Here is a 16,188-nt window from a genome sequence, read left to right as displayed (position 1 = left end):
AGTAGTTCTGAGGCGGGACCCCTACTGACTGCTGACCCCTACATCCTCTGAAATCAAACTAGCACCTTCCTGATTCAGGTAGCTCCACACAATCCCATGCAGCACACTTTCCACAGAGCTACTGAAAGAATTAGATATTCTCATCACATTTAATTATTTTGTCTTGATTGCTTTTTTGGTTAAACTTTACCATATATCACCAGTTGATGCTAACCTAAATGATCAAAAACTTTCATAAGCTCACCTTGGAGACTAGAGGCATTGAAGTGAAACTTTGTCAAGTCAAAATAATTGATTCGAAACATGACATAACACAAGGTGTTAAATCAAAACTACTGTGTCTGGTTTAGCACAGTGTGCTAAATAGCTGGCTTGTAATGCAGAACAATGCCAGCAGCACTGATTCAATTCACTTACCGGCCTCCCCGAACAGGCACCAGAATGTGGCGACTAGAGGCTTTTCATAGTAACTTCATTGAAGCCTACTTGTGACTAAGCAGTTATTATTATTATTAATTGATTGTTGGAAGAATTGAAACACTTCAATACTTTGCACTGATGCACAAGTCTAGATATGATGGTGCATTTCACAGATTTTCGTTGTTTGGATTTTTTTGGCAACAGAACTCACGGTATGTGTACAAAGGTGCCTTGTACAGCAATCGTACCCAGGACCCAACCCAAACTTCTCCTACACCGCAAAAAGGTACCTCATTCCACCCTATCAAATGCCTTTTCTGCATCTAACGCCACAATGACCTGCGGCTCCAGTCAGGCCGCTGGGGAAAGAACCACATTCAACAGTCGGCGGGCGTTCAACCACAGTCGGCGGCCTTTTACAAGTCCCAACTGGTCCACCCCCACTATTCCCCAAGACAAGATTCCAACCTCAATGCTAGAACCTTAGCTAATAGCTTAGCATCTACGTTAAGCAGTGAAATCGGTCAATTCGACCCACATTCCTTGGGATCCTTGTCCTTTTTCAGGCGAAGGGAGATGGATGCCTGCCCAAGTGTTTCAGCATCGGAAACCCGGGCCAACGAGTCATTGATCATACCCATCAGCAGCGGAATCAACCGAACCGTTGTAAAAACTCCAACAGGAACCCATCCGGCCCCGGTGCCTTCCCTGTTTGCATCTGCCCTATTATTGTTCGGCCCTCCTCCAGACCCAACCGTGCCTCCTGCCCTTCCCACGTTTCCTCCCCCACCTCAGGAAATTCCAATCCCTCTAAAAGCTCTGTCACTTCGGACTCTTCCTCTGGTAGCTCCAACCTGTAAAGCCTCTCAGAAAAGGCTTGAGATGCCCCGTTAATTTTATCCGGGGCAGAAACCCGTCTCCACCCCCCCAAGTTCAAGATCTGGACAATCTCCCGAGTGGCCGACTGTCACCTTAGCTGATGAGTCAAGAGACGGCCGGTCTGTCCCCATATTCATAAGTGACCTCCCCCTCAAACGCCAACTGGCACACCGCCCTATCAGTACACAACAGGTCAACTGCATTTGCAGCTTTTTCCTGTTTGCCAGGAGTTCCGGAATTGGGTCACTCGGGTACCGACAGTCCACTTCCAAAATGTCATCAACTAACTTCTGCCGCTCATCCCTAGACTCCCTGTTCTTGTGTGAAATAATGTCCCTTCTGATCAATGCCTCCCATAGAATTGAGGGTGAAACCATCCCACTCCCATTGAACTCCACGTATTCATCTATGGTCCTCGAAATCCACCCACCAAACCCCACAATCGGCAAAAAACCCCACATCCATCCTCCACCCTGTGCGCTGCGTGGGCCTGCCTCCACTGCTAAGTCTATGAAATGCGGAGCATGGTTTGAGATCCAGCCCTTCCAGAGTCTGATCTGGTCCCGCACCCGCAAGTGGGTCTCCTATAAAAACACCAGATCGGCTCTTAGACTCTAAGTGAAATAAATCTCTCGCCCTTTTCACTGGCCCCCAGGCCCCTCCCAGCCCAGGTAACTAATCTTGTCGGGGGTCTCTCACCTCCACTTAACTTTAGATCAGCCATTTCCACCGCAAGGAGTCATCCCGTCCTTATTACGAATTTCCAGGCCACAGGCCCACCTAAGATGGCAACCAGCCCCACCCAATGGATGAGACAAAGAAAATCCCCTGTTCACTGTTAGTTTCCCCCCTCCCCCCACACATCCCCAACCCAGTAACTCTTCCCCTCTCTTTATGCTTGCAGACTGCTTGCAGGCCCAACCAACATCCCCTCCCAACCAAACAAACAAAGCTCGATCCATTGAATCTTGCCTAAACAGGTCCAACAAATCGCAGCCCCTCCCCGCACTCCGCTCCCTAGCTTGCACCTTCTTGCTAGTGAGGTAGCCCCACACGGGGTCCATACCAAAAAGGCAACAGAAAACATAAACCTAATTTCCCCCCCCCCCCCCCAACCTAATTTCCCCCCAACCTAATTTCCCCCCCCCCCCCCCTTTCCCCAGCCTATCCTCCCTGCACCCGTACCTGAGCCCCAGCAACCTTACTGTGCTCCACCTCCCACCACGGGCCATATGGCTCACCTTACCATTCTAGTTACAATTCCCACTACCTTGGCACCCCCACCCGTCACCTCGGAAAAATACTCCCTCCTGGCCAGAAACCGAAAAATTAGGAGAGAAAGTTAACCTAACCATGTTGCTTTACTGCCAAAATGTTTCTCAAAATACAACATTTTTGTGGAAAGTTTCCATGGGGCCATCTATAGATTATCTAAGTGGTTCAAAAAACATTTAACAAAACTCCCACATTTGTGCAGCATTCTAAATTTACAGCAAATACACCAGGTATAATAATGTGAAAGTTTAATATTGTATAACACTGCTTGAGTCTGACCACCTGTTTTACTTCAGGATCCCATTGCTTTTCGAGTAAGGATTTAGCAGAACCGCAGGTGCCCCTGTGGCTTTGCGTTACTGCCCTTCATGCCCTGACATCCCAAGTCTGGGTAATGCATTCAGATGCTAAAAGAGTTTAGCAGAGAGGCTCGCTTGGGAAGCATTAATGTGCTCAAGCAATAGCTAAACATCCGCTGGCTGATTTGAAAACTAGTCAACCTTGGACTATCTGGCAGCACTCAACATTCTTGAATAAATTTGTTTTAGGAGCATAGCATTGAAAATGTGTAAATTGAATTAGACAGATTTTTATTCCAAATTGATCAAACGCATCCTGTGAAGATTACCAATACATTTAATAGCAAGTGGAAAGCTTTAATTTTGACGAACCCTGTTTTCTTCCACCAGGCTAACTTTAAAATATATTTCACTAATGTTGAAAGCACCACTGGATGGGAGGGGAGGGTAAGTTAGCAGTGTTGCCCTGGGCTTCTCTCTCATGGGGGACTGGCGGTTGCTACATGTATTAGCTGTGTTCAAAATCAGTAGTCCAATGATATATAATTTTATATGCCATGCGTTTTGCGAATCGTTAGTGTTTGGACCAAGATTGCTCTTCTGGGACTAAATAAATAAACTTCCTTCCATGTACTGAAGGCATGAGTTTTATTATATTAGAAACATTGCTGCCTCATTGTTAAGAATTGGGAAAAATCAAGATTTAAAAATGAATTTGGGTTTAAATACAATTGATAAGCGCAGCTATCTGAATGGGGTATTTTGATGTGTAAAGTAGCATACCAGTGAGGAAAGCAAATGTTTACCTATGGGACTAGAGAAAAACAATGGGGTATAGAAGAGGTAACTTCAAAGTGGAGAGATAAGGAAATTGACACTTGTATGCTAAAAGCCAGGTCCACAGGGTGGGTAACATCAAAGGGAAAGAATGATATATCCATAGCATAATAACACAGTAGCAGTGGCTACCATCGCAGTCACACCCAGCTGCAGTAAACAGTCTCCCCTGAAAACAAATTATCACCGAACGGGTGGCTGGTTAAAGTCCAAAAGGTCGAACCAACAAGATTATACCTTCGCACAGGCAGCAGGATGGTGCACTGGTTAGTACTGCTGCCTCACAGCGCTGAGGACCCGGTTTTGATCTCGACCCAGGGTCACTGTCCGTGTGGAGTTTGCGCATTCTCCCCGTGTCTGCGTGTGCCTCACCCCCACAAGCCAAAGATATGCAGAGTAGGTGGATTGACCACACTAAATTGCCTATCAATTGGAAAAAAATGAATTGGGTACATTACATTTATTTTTAAAAATAAGACACATTGGCTCATGCAAACATGGACAAAGAACCTACCCCCAATGGTTATCTGCTGGATTTATCTCAGAGAGTTATCGAGATTTATATAGAATTGTATAATATTGGATGTTGTTTGGGAAAAGGGGTGTCTCAGACTTCAGGACACATAGGTGGTTGAAAACAACAGGTAACTTCATGAGAAACCGTGTGTGTGTACATCCATCAGTGTAGTTAAGTGTATTGTTGTAATGTATTGTCCTTATTATCATGTGTTTTTCTTTTAAGTTAATAAATATTCTCCATTAGTTGATCGCAAAATGACTGAACGTTTCTTCCCTGGTTTGCATATCTTTTCCTACAATCTACCAAATGGAAAATATACACCTCTAAGAACCGATGTTCCAAATTACTTTTCTGGGTTTTGGGATAACCTCACATTTAGCATCAGTGGGGTTCTTGGCATTCAATTCATCTAATTAAGAAGTGTCAATTTTTAACTGCTCTAATGCACTTAAATGTAATTGAACGAATTGTCTATTTTCCTTAGTAAAAGTTCAGCTTCATGATAAAGAGCTATAGGATACTTGTTAGGCACTTGCAATTTCCTAATCAGTAGAGTATTGGAAAGAAAAACCCACATGACTCGACCTAATTAGTCTTTACACAGATACTAATTGATCTTCAGTCCATGGAGCCGATATATCGCTCTGCCTGTAACCATTCCACTCATCCATTGAGACGAATAAACGCAGGAGCCTGCCCACAAAGAGTCTTCAAAAATCGGTCCCGTGGAAATTCAGAGATGGAAGAGGGACACATGGTGGGTGTGATCTACAAAAAGCAGCGCATCGCAGCTCAACATGGCCGGTAAATAATGGGAGACCCCGCTCCCGGGATCAACATGGCTTGCTATGCCTCGCGAGATCTAACGCGATCTCGCGAAACTTGGCGATGTGAAGCCCACCCATTTGGCAACTCTACACATTAGAGTGAGACTAATCTCACTCTAATATGCAGTTCCCTGTGGTAACCGAGGCTTTGGTATCTAACCCCTTCACCTCGGAGACTTCGGGGGAGCACCGTTCGGTGCTGATCTCCACAAACGGGGCCCAGACGGAACAGTACTCGTGGGGATCGACCAGGGGTCGGAGGGCCCCAGGTGCTTGCCTTCTAGGCAGGGTGGCACCCTGGCACTGCTGGTGCAACCTTGGCAGTGCCAGTTTGGCACCCTGGCACTGCCAGGCTGTGACCCAGGAGTGCTTGCAGCAGCACTGTCAAGGTACCAAGCTGGCAGTGCCAAGTTGCTAAACTGGCATTTTCTGTGTGCCGGTTATTGAGCCGGGAGTACGCTGCGCGGGTGTAGGGGATGCGAGAGGACCAGGGAACCCCCTTATACTGAGTTGGGGCTTGGGGAGGTTGTAGGGTTCGCGCAAGGAGCTCGAGAGATCGGGATGCTATTTTTAAATAGCATCCTGATATCTTGCTACACTGGGGAGTTCTGGAGCGTGGAGCTCCTCAGTGCAGAAAATGGGGCTGAGTGCGCCGGCGGGCACGCGTTATCGGCGGGGGCTCTGTATCTAACTCTTTGGGCGTAAGATAGCTGGATGTTTCACAGTGCTGCGAGCGCCGGGAAACGCGTAACTAAACGTACTTGCTATGGGACTCTGTTCCCATTTTGTTAGATCGGGCCTGGTATCTTTTGCAAGCTTTGCAGCCAATTAAGTACTTTTGAAGTATTGCCACAATTGTAATCTGTTGAACAGGGAGTTACGGCCTCAAATTATATTTTGAATTTTTTTTTCTTAATGTGTGGGGAATGCTGGTGAATGGGTACACGATCTCCCCCACTGCTTTGTTTTATTACTTCTGCCAACATTGGGTCGCTCGGTCAAATGCAACATAATCCAGGGTCCAGCTCTATATCCTGCCCTACAATATGCCAGATACCCTCTCTCAACCATCCATGCTGCATTGTTTGAAATTCTCCAAAGACTTCAACAAGCTACACTTTTTAAGTGACCTTTATGGTTTCCATTTACAAATTCGATAGCAAACTCAAAAACTAAAGATGCTGGGAGGGAAAATAAGATGCTAGAAATGCATGAGAATTAATTTCCCTTGAGAATTTATTTCTCTTTGAAAATGTTTTGAGGGGATTTTTGCAGCGTAGTAGGGACAAGGGGGGGGTTGGCACTACCGAGCCTAAACGACTATTACTGGGCCTCCAATGTTTCAATGGTGTGTAAGCGGATGGGAGAAGGGGAGGGAGCGGCGTGGAAGAGATTGGAGAGGGCGTCCTGGAGGGGAGTACTCAGGGGAGGAGAAGAACACCGGGTATCTCTGTATGCGGATAATTTGTTGCTATATGTGGCGGACCCGGCGGAGGGGATGCCAGAGATAATGCGGATACTTGGGGAGTTTGGGGATTTTTCAGGGTATAAAAGTGAGTTGTTTGTGGTGCATCCAGGGGAACAGAGCAGAGAAATAGAGGATTTACCATTGAGGAAGGTAACAAGTACTTCCGGTACTTGGGGATCCAGATAGCCAAGAATTGGGGTACATTACATAGGCTTAATTTAACGCGGTTGGTGGAACAGATGGAGGAGGACTTTAAGAGATGGGACATGGTGTCCCTGTCACTGGCAGGTAGGGTGCAGGCGGTTAAAATGGTGGTCCTCCCGAGATTCGTTTTTGTGTTTCAGTGCCTCCCGGTGGTGGTCCTGAAGGCTTTTTTCAAAAGAATCGAGAAGAATATTATGAGTTTTGTGTGGGCCGGGAAGACCCCGAGAGTGAGGAGGGGATTTTTGCAGCGTAGTAGGGACAGGGCAGGGCTGGCACTACCTAGCCTAGGTGAGTACTACTGGGCCGCCAATATTTCAATGGTGTGTAAGTGGATGGGAGAAGGGGAGGGAGCGGCGTGGAAGAGATTGGAGAGGGCGTCCTGCAGGGGGACTAGCCTACAAGCTATGGTGACGGCACCGTTGCCGTTCTCACCGAAGAAATACACCACAAGCCCGGTGGTGGTGGCTACATTGAAAATTTGGGGGCAGTGGAGACGGCATAGTGGAAAGACGGGAGCCTCGGTGCGGTCCCCGATAAGAAATAACCATGGGTTTGTTCCGAGGAGAATGGATGGGGGATTTGGAGCATGGCAAAGAGCAGGGGTAGCACAATTGAGAGATCTGTTCGTAGATGGGACGTTTGCGAGTCTGGGAGCGCTGACGGAAAAATATGGGTTGCCCCAAGGGAATGCATTTCGGTATATGCAACTGAGGGCTTTTGCGAGGCAACAGGTGAGGGAATTCCCGCAGCTCCCGACGCAGGAGGTGCAGGATAGAGTGATCTCAGAGTCATGGGTGGGGGATGGTAAGGTGTCGGACATATATAGGGAAATGAGGGACGAGGGGGAGATCATGGTAGATGAGCTGAAAGTGAAATGGGAAGAAGAACTGGGGGAGGAGATTGAGGAGGGGCTGTGGGCTGATGCCCTACGTAGGGTAAACTCATCGTCCTCGTGTGCCAGGCTAAGCCTGATACAATTTAAGGTGTTACACAGGGCGCATATGACGAGCTCGGCTCAGTAAGTTTTTTGGGGTAGAGGATAGGTGTGCGAGATGCTCAAGAAGTCCAGCGAATCACACCCACATGTTCTGGTCATGCCCGGCACTACATGGGGTTTTGGGTGGGGATGGCAAAGGTGCTTTCGAAGGTGGTGGGGGTCCAGGTCGAACCAAGCTGGGGGTTGGCTATATTTGGGGTTGCAGACGAGCCGGGAGTGCAGGAGACGAGAGAGGCTGATGTTTTGGCCTTTGCGTCCCTTGTAGCCCGGCGCAGGATATTGTTAATGTGGAAGGAAGCCAAACCCCCGGGTGTGGAGACCTGGATAAACGACATGTCAGGGTTTATAAAGTTAGAACGGATTAAGTTCGTATTAAGGGGTTCGGCCCAAGGGTTCACCAGGTGGTGGCAACCGTTCGTCGACTACCTCACAGAAAGATAGAGGGAATGGAAAAGAAGAAGACAACAGCAGCAACCCAGGGGGGAGGAGGGGGGGTGGGGGGAGGAACCGGACGGACTCTCAGGGATGTCATTGTATATGTATAGACACTTGTTATAGGTAATGTATGTTGGATTGTTGGATTGTATCTTTGGAGAGTAACTATTTTTGACAAGGCAGTTGCCACTTAGTTTTGTTTTTGTTTTTGTTTATATATTATTTATTTATTTGTTTAAAATTGGCCACGGTTGTTTATATTGCTTTGTTGTTGTTCAAAAGAAAAACTATGTACTGTTATGTTTGGCCACAAAATGTTAAATAAAATATATATTTTTTTAAAAAGAAAATGTTTTGAGGGTGCAACCTTTCCTACTGCCATTAAAGTTAACCTCTTTTTTTTCTCTTAACATAAAATCTTACAACGTGACAGAAAGCTTTTGAAAATTGTACCTGTGCCAGCTATAGGCCTGCAACTTTCTCCTTTTCAAATATTTCTCTGGTTCTCCTTTGAAAGATACTATTGAATCTGATTCCAGTCAGTGCATTTCAAATCATTGCAACTTGTTGAGTTTACATTTGAGAAAAAAAAGCCCTGGTTTCTTTTAACAATTATATAAATCTGTCCCCCAAATGGTTACTGACCTGCCTGCTAATGAAAACTACTTACCTACTTACGCTATCAAGACCCTTCACCATTTTAACCTTCGACATTGTACTTCCACAGTTCAGTCAAAAAAAGAGTTCTTTGCATTTTAAAAATGTATTTAATGTGTAAATTTGGGATTTATTTCTGAGAATAATAAATGTTTACAGCACAGAAAGAGACCACTGGACCACAACATCTGTGCTAGCTCCATGCTAGGTCAATCACAAACTAATAGCAGAGACCTTCACACTTTATGCCCGTTAAGATAATCTGATACAAATATTTAGCCATTTTCTCCTTAAAAGACACTCTGCCCTCAGCCTGAATCATCCTTTGTGGTAAAGCATTCCATGCTTCAACATTCTCCTATGTAAAGTAATTTCTCCTAACTCCTCGCATTCCCATAATATTAAATCACGGCCTCGCGTTACTGCTAAGTGGAAATAATCTTTCGCCATTCACGCCACCAAAACCTGCTATAACTTTTAAAATCTCTAATAAATCTCCTTTTGAAAAAAATGAAATGAAAATCGCTTATTGTCACAAGTAGGCTTCAATGAAGTTACTGTGAAAAGTCCCTAGTCGCCACATTCCGGCGCCTGTTCGGGGAGGCTGTTACGGGAATTGAACCGTGCTGCTGGTCTGCCTTGGTTTGCTTTACAAAGCCAGCGATTTAGCCCTGTGCTAAACAGCCGCTGATTTTAATCTTCTCTGCTGCAGTGGAAATAGTCCCAAAATCGTAGTATCCTCTCACAACTAGAGAATCTATGCTATATCCCCCAACATTGCATTAACCTCCTTTAAATAATGGAGCCCCCACCCCCGCAATCCAATTAACCATATTTTGCTGGATTGGGACATCTCACAGTGTACACTGTTAGATATTTTCTGCGTCCTTCAAATTTAGAAACGTTTGTGTGGTAACTCGCTGATAGTGTGAGGTGCTAACAACACAGTGAGGACAATGAAGCATCTGTGACCTCAGTGAATGGTGGGATCAGCAGTCTATCTGCTCAACCAGATATATTGTAGGATTGAGGAAGAAACAGGAGAGCAATGAAGAAGGAAGGTGAATTCAGATCTAACCAGGTTCATAAAGAAAAATAAAGAGATATTGACGATAGAAATAAATACTGATTGACTACATGCAGGAAAGAGATGCCACAGTTTAAATAGTTTCCTTTCTGAGCCAGAGAGGTTAATTGGCATTTTTGTGCTGTTAAATGGACACTCTTAGATGCCAGACTTAACTTTCTACAGCAAGTTAAATGGACTATTAATGTGTAAGGTCACAAGGTCTGGAAAGAATGGGGAGGTTAAGGATGATGTTTGTGCATGCTCCAGTGTTCTGGTGTTCACAACTCACTGTATGTCATTTAATTTCCAAAACTTGCTGGCTAGAATTAAAATGCCATTATTTTTCCAGCTGCACTTAGCCGATAAATTGTCCTTTTTTAGATGTATCTTTGAATTTTATTTTTGTATTCTATGCTCTTCCTGCTCATCACTTTCTACTGTCTTAATGTTGTGAGACTGCCTGAGTGTAACTTTGACTTTGGCAATTGATCCTACTGTTTGTTGTACATCCCTCCCATTGAAGTGAATGTAAAGTCACAAGAGATGAGGAACAGGCAGCGGAAGCAATATGAATGAATAAGATTATGTATGGGGATTTGTTCCAACTAAGTCCAACAAGTTGACCATGCTGCCTGACAATTAAGTTGCTGACAGGTAGCATGTCGGTGAAGAAGGGGAGGGCTGGTTTAAAGATAAATCCTTGGAGAGCCTCCAAGTAACTGTGAAATTGGGTAGAGAATTCATTATTAGAGATGTGTTTACTGTGATTGGCCAGGTAGGAGTAAAAGCTTATTTGACCAGTTCCACAGAATTGAAGAGCAAAGGGAAATAATAGAGGATGATTTGGTTGACCTTGGCAAACAGCCAAGGTTGAAAAGGCTGAGGAGAGATAATGCACCACAGTCACAGTGACAGAGAATGTCATAACTTTGACCAGGGCACAAACCAGACTGAAATCCCTTACTGTGAGTTTTTTAATTTATTTATCATTTTTCGGGACGTGGGTGCCACTGGCTAAACCAACATAATAATAATAATCTTTATTATTGTCACAAGTAGGTTTACATTAACACTGCAATGAAGTTACTTTGAAAATCCCCTAGTCACCACACTCCGGCATCTGTTCGGGTACACCGAGAGAAAATTTAGAATGTGCAATTCACCTAACTGCACGTGTTTCAGGACTTATGGGAGGAAACCGGAGCACCCGGAGGAAACCCACGCAGACACGGGGAGAACATGCAGACTCCGCACAGACAGTGACCCAAGCTGGGAATCGAATCCAGGTCCCTGGTGCTATGAAGCAAAAGCAACAGTGCTAACCACTGTGCTACGCCATCCATTTATTAGCTATCCCTAATTGAGAAAGTAATGTTGAGCCACCTTCTTGAACCGCTGCAGTCCATGGGCGGGATTCTATGTTTGCTGACGCCAAAATCGCGAAACGCGATTGGGCGGAGAATAGCTTCCAACGCCGAAATCGGGGTAGGTGAGCAGCCCGGGTGCCCCCCACGGGACTGTGGTGGCAGTGGATGAGTAAAAATATAAAAACTGGGACACACATTTGAAAATGAAATGAATGAAAATCGCTTATTGTCACAAGCAGGCTTTAAATGAAGTTACTGTGAAAAGCCCCTAGTTGCCACATTCCGGCGCCTGTTCAGGGAGGCTGTTACAGGAATTGAGCCGTGCTGCTGGCCTGCCTTGGTCTGCTGTCAAAGCCAGCAATTTAGCCCTGTGCTAAACAGCCCCATTTGACATTAATGCTGACATTCCTGACAATCAGGAAATTTGTATAATTACACACTGGGTTCCATTTTCCTCACTGCCCTTTTAACACCCAAGCTACATTTCCATCTATTGATGTTCTATCGCTGAGAATTAGCCCAGTTTTTCTCGAAGCACCTTTGGGGAATATTTACGATAGGCAATCAGCTTCCTTAATAGTAAAGTGCACCCCTGGAAGACAGCAAAGTCTGGAGTGGCGACAGTGATAAACTGGCCACAACTGTTGGAAAGGCAATTAAAACAATTTTGCCAAATGTTAAATCAGAGGTTGGTGGTTCATCAAGGCATCTAATCCTAAGCCACACATTCAAAGATTTTGCGGTTGATGTACGAATGCCTACAATCCAGTAAAGACAAATTCATCTTTTTAGTCCCCAAGGGACATGGACCACACAAAGGACATACTCCAGGCCAAGTGTAACTGCCTTGGAGTTACTCAGGGCTGGATGAAGTTCAAAGACATCTCCACAGAAGCAAAGGTAACAGGAAGCAATATCCTGCAATAATAAACTGTAAAACAATAGGCTGTGCATTTAATTTCCCTCACTTCATGGCACATCATCTGAAATTTACCAATTGCTCTGCAGGCGTTTCCACCGCATTCTTCACAGCTCCTCTACTTTGCAATTCCGCATTAAAGGGTCAGTCTGGATTATGTGATCAAGGTTTGATGTTCAGCTCAACCCCTACCCTCCTAGCTCTGAAGTGACAGTGTTACCCTAAAACCAAATCAACGGGTTTGTTCGAAAATACTCGGTCGGTGAGGAGAGCTTTTGATGTGTGGAAAAGCAAAGGGGCATCTCGATAGGGCAGGATGTATTTTGCAGTGGATTTGCATTTCAATTTAGCTGAAGGTGTTCCTTATGAGCTGTGCCTGCAGCTGTCTGGTGGCTGGCACAATTCATAGGAACATAGGAATAGGAGTAGGCCATTCAGCCCCTTGAGCCTGACCTACCATTCAATGAGATCATGGCTGATCTGTGGCCTAACTCCATATACCTGCCTTTGGTCATATCCCTTAATATCTTTGCTTAACAAAAATGTATCTGTCTCAGAGTTAAAATTAACAACTGATCTATCTTCAACTGCCGTTTGTGGGAGACAGTTTCAAACCTCTACCACCCTTTCAGTGAAGAAGTCCTTCCTACCATCGCTCCTGAACAGTCTAACCCTAATTTTTTGACTATGCCCGCTAGTTTTAGAATCTCTAACCGGAGGAAATAATTATCTTTATCCAATTCAGTTATTGCCTCCTGAGAGAAGTGAGAGCATTAGCAAATGGTGGTGATAAAGTGGCTGCAGATGGGTCTTTTGGCAAGGAAATACCAACGGGTAGGCCTTGGAGACTGCCTCTGGTGCTAGAAAATCCTTGCCTCGTTAAGTGGTCACCACTCCTACTCTTTTTTTTAATGGATTTTATTACAAACATGTATCAAAACAGGTTACAGCAAATAAACACCCAGGGAGACATACTTCCCAACAATCAACTATACAGTCTGTACAGATTTTTCCCCATTTTCACCCACCCCCTACGACGAACAGCTCCTCAAACACGGCCACAAACATCCCCCATCTTTTCTCAAACCCCCTGTTGAGCCCCTTAACTCATACTTTATCTTCTCTAACCGCAGGAAGCACGACTCCTAATTACTATATTGGATTAGATTTGTTTATTGTCATGTATACCGAGGTACAGTGAAAAGTATTATTCTGCGAGCAGCTCAAACAGATCATTTAGAAAAGGTAAGAAAATACAAACTAGGGCAACACAAGGTACACAATGTCAATACATAGACACCGGCATCGGGTGAAGCATACAGGAGTGCAGTATTAATCAGGTCAGTCCATAAGATGGTCGTGCAGGAGTCTGGTAACAGTGGGGAAGAAGCTGCTTTTGAATCTGTTCATGCATGTTCTCAGACTTCTGTATCTCCTGCCCGACGAAAGAAGTTGGAAGTGTGAGTAAGCTGGACTGGAGGGGTTTTTGATTATGCTGCCCACTTTCCCAAGGCAGCGGGAGATGTAGGTGGAGTCAATGGATGGGATGTGGGTTTGTGTGATGGACTGGGCTGTGTTCACGACTCTCTGAAGTTTCTTGTGGTCCTGGGCCGAGCAGTTGCCATACCAGGCTGTGATGCAGCCAGATAGGATGCTTTCTATGGTGCAGCTAGAAAAGTTGGTAAGGGTTAATGTGGACATGCCGAATTTCCTTAAGTTTCCTGAGGAAGTAAAAGCACTGTTGTGCATTCTTGGTGGTCGCATTGACGTGGGTGGGCCAGGTCAGATTTATGGTGATGGGCACAGCTAGGAATTGGAAGCTATCAACCATCTCCACCTCGGCCCTGTTAATGCAGACAGGGGTGTGTACAGTACTTTGCTTCCTGAAGTCAATGGCCAGCTCTTTAGTTTTGCTGGCATTGAGGGATAGATTCTTGTTGTCACACCACTCCACTAGATTCTCTATCTCCCTCCTGTATTCTGACTCGTCGTTGTTTGAGATCCGACCCACTATGGATATGTCATCAGCAAACATTTTTTTTAAAAAATATTTCTTTATTCTCCTTTTTCGCATTTTCTCCCAAATTTACATCCACCAACAATAAACAATAATCAGTAATAAACAATAATCAGTAACAAATACGTCAATCCCCATATCGATAACAACGATCCCATCCTCCCACCAAACCCAAAACATTAGCCCACATGTTCACATAAACAACTGACAAAAAGGAATCAGGAATCCCCCATAACACCCACCACCCCCCTCCCCCCCGAACCCTCCCCCCCACTCCCCCCAACTAATGTTCGATGTTATCCAGTTCTTGTAAGTGCATAATGAATAATGCCCATGAATTGTAGAACCCCTCCATCCTTCCCCTCAGTTCAAACATAACCTTCTCAAGAGTCAAGAATTCCAACAGGTCCCCCCGCCACGCCAGGGCACAGGGTGGAGTGGTTGCTCTCCAACCCATCAGGATCCGCCTTCAGGCGATCAACGAGGCGAAGGCTACAACATCTGCCTCCGGACCGTTTCCAACCCTGGCTGGTCCAACACCCCGAATATGGCCTCCCGGGGGCCCGGGTCCAGTTTCACATGCACCACTTTAGAAATTATCCTAAAAACCTCCTTCCAGTAAACCTCTAGCTTTGGACAGGACCAAAACATATGAACGTGGTTAGCGCCCCCCCCCCCCCCCCCCCCCCCCCCCCCGCAACGTTCACACACATCTTCTACTCCTTCCAAGAATCGGCTCATCCTCACCCTCGTGAGGTGTGCTCTGTATACCACCTTCAGCTGTATCAGCCCCAACCTCGCACACGAGGTGGAGGCATTCACTCTCCAGAGCACCTCACAACAGAACCCTTCCTCCATATCCTCTCCCAACTCTTCCTCCCACTTTGCTTTGATTCCTTCCAGCGGTGCCTTCTCCTCCTGCAAAATAGCTCCGTAGACCGCTGACACTACCCCCTTCTCCAGTCACCCTGTTGTCAGTACCTCCTGCAGCAATGTGGAGGCTGGCTCCTCCGGGCAGTTCTGTATCTCCTTTCTGGCAAAATCTCGAACCTGCATGTATCTAAACATTTCCCCCTGCTCCAGCCCATACTTCGCTTCCAGCTCCTTCAGTCTTGCAAACCGGCCCCTAAGAAACAAATCCTTCAGTTTCTTAATCCCCTTCTCCTCCCATTTCCGAAAATTTCCATCCCACTTCCCTGGCTCAAATCTGTGGTTCCCCCAAATCGGCATTTCCCTTGACCCTGCCCCCAACCCGAAGTGTTGGCGAAACTGCCTCCAAATTCTCAATGAAGCTATTATTATCGGACTCCCTGAGTACTTCTCCGGGGCTATCGGGAGCGGCTCTGTTGCCAGTGCTTTCAATCCCGACCCCCTGCACAAACTCACCTCCATTCTGATCCACTGGGAATCAACCCCTCTTGCCCAGCTCTGCTCCTTCTCCACATTCGCCGTCCAGTAGTAATACATTAGGTTCAGAAGACCCAAACCTCCTGCCTGCCCTCCCCTCTGCAGCACCTTTCTAACTCTGGCCACCTTCCCTCCCCATATGAACGACGTAATTGTTCCCTCAATCTCTCTGAAAAAAACCTTTGGTAGGAAAATCGGCAGGCATTGAAAAATAAACAGAAATCGCGGCAACACGTTCATTTTAATGGCCTGTACCTGACCCGCCAGTGACAGAGGGAGACCATCCCACCTTGCCAGATCAGCTTTCACTCTCCCCACCAAACTAGAAATGTTGTACCTGCGGAGTGTCATGTGAGAGTACCTTTAAGAAATGGGTGTTTAAGAAAGGTACCTTTAAGAAATGTTTGGCTGCTCATGTTTCTGCAGTGATGTCAGAGTGTGGGTGGAGCGGAGCTCTGGTTCTGATTTTTAGTTTCACTTTGAGAAAAGCTTGGTGTGTGTCAGTCTTTTTGGTTTTGTTTTTCAGTCTGTTGCAGCTGAAGTCAGAAAAAGCAGCTGTACTGCTGAGCTCTCTGCCATGAAGGACTATCT

This window comes from Scyliorhinus torazame, chromosome 7, assembly GCF_047496885.1.
Source record: "Scyliorhinus torazame isolate Kashiwa2021f chromosome 7, sScyTor2.1, whole genome shotgun sequence".
In the NCBI taxonomy this organism is placed as follows: domain Eukaryota; kingdom Metazoa; phylum Chordata; class Chondrichthyes; order Carcharhiniformes; family Scyliorhinidae; genus Scyliorhinus; species Scyliorhinus torazame.
Note: the sequence above shows the minus strand (reverse complement) of the source record.